Below are 7,000 nucleotides of genomic sequence, written 5' to 3'. Positions count from 1 at the left end.
GCTTACTAGGGACATGGTATTTGTTTATGTATTCACACATGTATTTAAGTTTCTGATCAATACAATTCTAGCATGAATAATAAACATTTATCATGAATAAGGAAATATAAAATAATAACTTTATTATTGCCTCTAGGGCATATTTTCTTCACTATATCTAGCATGCATATAAAAAGTTTTAAGTAAAACTGAGTATTGCAATAAGTTTGAGGACATGAATTACATCATATATTGTCAAGGAATTGTGAAACATAGTTATCAACCGCCTCGTATACTAGTCAAAGGATGCATGTCGTCACAACCATATCAGTTAGGAACCACTAGAACAATCATCATACAATATATAGATTCACAAACAAGTCATATTGGTGATATTGTTCAAGAGCAGTACAAATAACTAATGAATACATAAGGAAAATCATCATCAATTGCTTGACTCTAGGGCATATCTCCAACATAAGGTCTCCTTGACTCCCCATTTACCTTACTGCAATACCTCGACAAAATCCACCAGTTCACCCATGGATTCCTTGTTGTTGCGCCTAGGATCTAGAACAACCTCACATACCAACACTAGTCTTTTGTGTGCACTTTGTTCTCACTCGTGCGCAGCCGGGATCAGCTTCTCATTCGGTCACCCATCCTCATAGTGCTCCAAGCCAAGCACACTTAACTTTGAGGTTCCATTGGATGGGCTCCAGGAAAAAAGTGCTCGTTGTTTATATGAGTAGTCTGTCATTCTATTAAGCCAGGATGCCACACTCATCACCGGCGGTCTCACCAGTAGCATAGAGGATGGCGGGAGATCATCTGGTCACTGTTTTCCAAGGCCTATTCCAGTGGAGTGGAAGGCGTTGCTTTTTTATGCCTTGGTCCTCTAACTTCTTCAAAGAAGAATGCTCGATCAGTTTCAGCATCGTCAGGGAACTTATAAGTCCCCCTGAATCTGCTCGGCGGAATCTAGGGTTGTCGTCAACATTATTCGTCGCCTTCTTCTCCATGATGGCAGTCTGTTTTCCAGATCATTGTCATTGGTGTATTATGGCTTCAAATTTCACAGGGTTTTATAACTTTGTCATGCTCGGATTGGCCCATTACTATTTCAGCCCATACGGCCCGTCGTTCCTACACTTTGCCATCATGTTAGACACCTCTTTCGTTGCCACTACCGACCCCACATGACAAAAATGCATTATGTTTGTGCTACCTTTTTTTACCAATGTTTTAACTCGCTCATGGTATATATTATCCACTTTCTACCCACCACATCTGTGTCATATGACTGTTTATGGGTTTCTAAAGGAGCTTGCAAAAGTAAAACCATGTGAAAGAGGATCATGCACAACATTTATTACATTTTCGTAGACTGGGGATGAGCATGTCAAATCAATCCGAGCAAGGACGGAACCAGTCCCATACAATGTAAATAAAGAATAACTTCAAATGAGGTCCACCTTTTGTAACTTTGTCATGATATCTTATGGATGCGCTTCAATATTTATTTCTCTAAAATCTAGGGATGACACCTCATCATGTATATTTTTATAGATATTTCATGTTTGGCTTTCGTTGGGGACCACTTCTCGCTACATGGTAATGATATCTTCTGCACGCACATTCATATATCTATATCTTTTGATTTTATATAGCGTCCCTATGATTCTTCCTGGGTACCACCTCTTGGTACCTGCCCACTAAATCTTTTGGGCGGCAATTCGGTGCCCGAGCTTAAATGCTCCCGAAATCATCAGCGTCCATTCTTCGCTTGGGATCCGAACAATTCCGTCTGATGCGGAGAAAATCAGGAAAAGGGACGTACAGCGGCCATATTGTATGGAACAGTAGCGGGTTTGTGGGCCCAAAACGTATGGTTTACGTTCCGCCGCACGAGGCCGTCTGGTCTATGGATCAGAATGTTGCCTTTCGTGATGAGCCAGGGACAGAACGTTACCGTGACCAGAGTTCACCCCCCTCCTGCCTCTCCCCAGATCCGATTGCGTTAGGGCCTGCGGCGGCTGTCGAAGCCCGGCGAATTCGTGATAGAAGATGCTGGCCTTGAGCTCTTGCTGGATTTGGTCGATCGGTAAGTGGATCTTTCCTCCGTTCCAAGCAGATTGCTCATTTCTTGGGTAAGTGGACATACGGATTGAGAAAGCTGATTCAGAGGACTGGCCATGCGCCATTGCCGTGGGATTTCAGGTTACCCCACTGGAGGAGTTCGCCGACAGTTTTGAAAGCCCAGATCTGGCCCCTCTGGCATTGTTAATGCCAGACCAAACCAACCCTGCCATTCAGGCGGACTCGAATGCTGCTCTGGATGCAGGCAATAAGTTGGCGTCGGCGGGCCGGGGAGGCCGCACTGTGGAGAGCGGTGGCGTCGGGAGGCATCTCCGACTGTCCGCGCAGCCAAGGTCAACCCAAAGGCGCCTGGCTGGACAAAGATGTACGTCACCTAATTCCATTACCTGTGTAACTGTATGTGTTCGAAAACGAGTACATGTTCATGTGCTCAGTCATGCTTGATATGGTCTAGTTCTATTTTGTACGACTGCAACCTGCCGATATGATGAAGTTAGCTGAACCCTGATAGTACTTGTTACTGATCGCTATTTGTTTAATATGCTTAGCGGGCAAATATGTCAGCAATTATGTTGCATCTGAAAACCGTCCAAAATAAATTGTTTGTTTACAAAATTCAGGTTACGCCTCCGTAATGCGCCACCTGACCGGACGCCATGTCCTTCTAGGATGAGTGCACTAGAGCAGTCAATTTGCAAATGTGCAGAAGAGACTACGAAAAGTGTAATTGGACTGGAACTCGTCTGAGTTTTGATTCACTGGGCGAGACGTGCGACCTCTACAACTTGTATCCGTGGGAGATCGGATTTGAAATTCGGTATGGCAAAACCAGACTGAACGCCGAGAGGACACAGTCAATGCAAGAAATCCTTTGCAGCTGCTCGGTGTATTCTGAATTCTGCTTAGTGGTTATGCCATTTGATTTATTTATTTTTTTGCTTGACTGTACATGCAGGGGAAGCCGGAGGCGGAGAATAGTAGATCTTGCAGATGCGAGTGCCCTGCATTGATAAGGCTCTTGCCGACAGCTGATAACAGTTGGTACATGACAGAGCACTGTGAGGGGCACAACCATTCCATGTCTCTAACGATGGGAGAGGGCGATATATATCGACGTCTATTATTAAAGATTTGCTAAAGCAATTAAGGGAAAACAATGTCAACCTCTGAAAGGTGCACAACATCATAGACAACTTCGTCGGCCGATGATGACGCGAGGAAGACTCTGGAGGTCTTCGCAGCATTGTCGCCGGGGACCTTTACTTCACATACTGAGTTTTGGCAGACAGTGATAGCAGGGTGAAGAACTTTGTTTGATGTGGACTAATGGAAGAGCAGAATGCAGTACCGGTTCTTCGGGGATGTGATAATCTTCGAAACAACATATAGGACCAACCTCTATGACATGACGTTTGGGCTATTGGTGAACAATCATTTTTAAAGCATTATCCTGGCTGGGGTACTGATATGCTACTTTATAAATACAATTTGAGGACGATGGGGAACACAGAAGGCGGTGACACCCGAGCAAGTATAGAGGTTCAGGTATGGCCGGAATCATAAGTTGTTTCCTTCTACTAGATTCCTCTGTAAATACCTGCTTGACGGTCACATCTCTGCAGTTCCCGAACACGTCGAGCTTGGGGTCGACAGCGAGCACTTGGAGCACGAACTTGACGCCGGAGCAAGGAGGCCATGGCGTCGACGAGGTGAGCGGAAATATTGGTTCTGTTGTGCTGTCTGTTGGTCTCCCGAACTGGGAGAGGTGATACAGCCGGAACTCTCTTCAGAGAAGATTTTGAAGCTAACTGGATGATAGGGCCAGAGATGATACCCTTGAAGGATTCAGCAAGCATGACCCAGCTGCCGTCGGGTTGGCCAGCTAAGATGGTGTAAGACTCTGATGTGGACAACGGGTCACGCGTGATGTATGTGGCCGGAGAGGTTGATTCCGGTGGAGTAGAGGGAGTTGAGCAAAGTACTGTGTTTACTCTGCTCCCGTTGTGCAAGATGGGCACACCATCTTCAACAGTTTGTTGTAGTGTGTGTGCGGTGTGCTTGAGGTCGCAGACAAAAAGAAAACTCGTCGAGTGTGATTACGTCATGATTTATATGAAGGGAAACTCTAGTTTGTGCTTGTAAAACCCAGTGGCTGAGTACGCGCACAGTTGCATCTCGTTGACTGTAAAGTTTTTAAATCTAACCAAAATTGTTTTTTTACAAGATTGTGCTCATTAGCAATTAATTAATGTTGGGGCACTCGATTAACTATGCGTGAGTAGTGGTTAGATAGTTGGCAGAGGTCCAGTAGAGGTCATTTGGTTTTCAGTTTAATTTTTTTGCTTTGCCTCGGACTAAAAAAGGTTGTTGCATTTGGAATGGAGACGGCTCATACTCGCACAGGAAAAAGACTGAGCCGTGACCGCAATTTCTGTTCCGCCTCTTTGTCAATAGCTGTCGTTGCATTTAATGCACCCAGGAGCTGTATTTATTTTCTTACCATACATCTGCTATACAGAGAGGAATACATGGCCCGACACATCCACATGCTAGCTGATGGGGGAAATTTCTGGAGCATCTGAGCCTGGGCTCAGAAACGAATATCCGCTTTTGGATACACTATTTAGTTTCTTCCCCTCAGAATTTAGAGATGGAACGTCATTCCATATCCTTTTGATTTAGTATATCATTGACACTATAAATTATCACCTGGGACATGTTAGGATGTAGAATTCAGGAATGGACGGAAGATCTGCCTTCGCCTGTATTTTGGTGATACTTGTGTTGTTAGGAAGCACTACTTATGCAGGTTTGTTCTCTCTTTTGTTGTTTTTGATTAGATTGCCTCGGGCATAATTTATTTCAAAGGATTAACCTAGAAATATCAACATAACATTTTAAGAAAATATTGACTTTGGATTTTTAAAATATGTTGCTGAAGCACATTATTGTATTGTTATTAGCCTTTTGCCAGTTTGAAACTTCTATGCAATGGTGTAACAAGTTGTGCATATCACGGAAAACTTTCTTACTATTATAGTGTGACTTTTATTATCGTTGTGGTACACAGAGAATTGTAAGTGGGAACGCTATCTGCTCGCGCTCTGCACCGAATGATCATGCAAAAAGATATGCTCATTAGACTGGGGTGACAAGGTCCGCCAGCTTCGATGTGATAGGGTAATCGATGGCTTTTGCGACTGCAAGATTTGTTTCCTCAAATAGAACTTATATTGAACTATGCTAAGTGGACTTGAAGTTATTAATAATAATTCATCATATACTGTTTCGGACTGTTACTTATGCATGAGACTGTATGCCTTTGATCTAGAGGAAGGTAATATGCATAATCAATTTGTTCTCATAGAAATCTTCTATATCTTATATCTAAATAGGGACACCCCACTAGATGATTTTTCTGTCTTCTCATGAAGCCACATCACTCTAATTGTTACAGCCGTTGATTTAGTAAAGTCGAGAAGTCCGCAGCCGTTTGATCAAAGGTTCAGAAAATTACTAAGCAGTGCCACCGCTAAGTATACCGTTTGGTTCTTTTTTCGCTCGCTGCTGACCCACTCAACTTTTTGGGCTGGGCGTACAGTTCAATGATTTGGAGGCTAAAACGTCCATTGGAAGCCCATGGGTAGACTACCACGAACCACCCTTCCGTGAAGAAACCTTGCCTAAAGAAACGATTGCGTGACCGGCCACCGCCAGCCGCTCCGACCTGCACCTTCTGTCTTCCCCACGAAGAGGACTCCACTTCCTCTCTGTCTTCTTCAATCTCCATCAAATCCCACTATTAATTTGCAATAGAAACGGTTCCTTCTCCCTCCATTAAATCCCACTACTCTGGCAATTCAATTGCTTATCCCATCCGGTATTTCGTTTTAGTCGTGCTCGAGGCGATGAGCGATGGTGAGAGGTCTTCCTCCCCAGTGACCAGATCCCTCGGCGGTCGTCCCCGCTCTGCCTCCGGCTTCCCGACGGTAGGCGCACCCTGCACGGGAAGCTTTTCACAAATACTATGTTCGTAATTTTTAAATTTTTACCTACCGTCCCAAGAGGATGCTGCCGCGCCGAGATCGGCCCGACTATTACCTTGCGGAGGCGCGCCGGCGGCCTCGGCAGAAGGCCGGGAAGACTCCCTGTGGCAGCAGCGAACCGTGCTCGGTGCCGGCGCGTCTCGCGTGTCCTCTGCTCACCTTCCTGACCATACGACAGGGCCGCAGGGCCAGTACAGCGTCGACTGTGATTCACTAGCCCAAGTTTTTTATGAGCGTGTAAATCATCGTCTTGACTCTTGAACGCCCGCCCTGACAGCGTTCAGCCGGACGCGGCCGGCTGGCTGTGCCGTGCACAACTACACTGTTGCACATCGCGGGTTGTATAAGACTTCTGCATGGGCGTGGCGTCGAGGGGAGATCACGCGTGCAAGATAGCTGCTGATGGTCTCATCCTCCAGCATCACAACGACCTTGGAATTGAATGGGTGCATCAGCAGGATGCTTGACGACCTCCACTTGCACATCGATGTCCCGGTACGACAAGATATACATGAGTCGATATATTTTCCCATTTGTTTCAGATTTTGCTGAACCCGCCTATTGATTTGAATCCCAAACCAAGAATCAACCTCACGTCATCCATTTGCCAAAGCTGGAGGCCGTGGCATCTGACAGTACATGCACTTGCGTCAGAATTACAATAAATGTTGTTTCTCTATTTAAGTGATGTGTTATAATCCATGACAACAAATTTACCATTGTTGATTCAAGATACTTAGGTTGCTCGAAAGATGTTTGATGACGTGACTCTTCTACTATCTACCAAATTAAAGAGGATTAAGAAGGTAATAATGTTTACTGTTCTTTGTATTAAGATTTATTCCGTTTGTATCGATTGAATTAGTGCCGAGAAA

General features: G+C 44.9%; 1 long non-coding RNA gene across 1 annotated transcript; it reads left to right on the top strand.

Annotated features, from left to right (window-relative positions):
• Window positions 1-1,920: 1,920 nt before the first annotated feature.
• LOC119321664 lies at window positions 1,921-4,299 on the top strand. The gene is made up of 5 exons (XR_005155149.1): window positions 1,921-2,083; window positions 2,200-2,443; window positions 2,700-2,896; window positions 3,035-3,624; window positions 3,702-4,299. It is a non-coding gene; the product is annotated as an uncharacterized LOC119321664 (long non-coding RNA).
• The last annotated feature ends 2,701 nt before the right edge of the window (window positions 4,300-7,000 follow it).

Source organism: Triticum dicoccoides, chromosome 1B (assembly GCF_002162155.2).
Source record: "Triticum dicoccoides isolate Atlit2015 ecotype Zavitan chromosome 1B, WEW_v2.0, whole genome shotgun sequence".
NCBI lineage: Eukaryota > Viridiplantae > Streptophyta > Magnoliopsida > Poales > Poaceae > Triticum > Triticum dicoccoides.
This window is presented reverse-complemented; position numbering and strand designations above follow the sequence as displayed.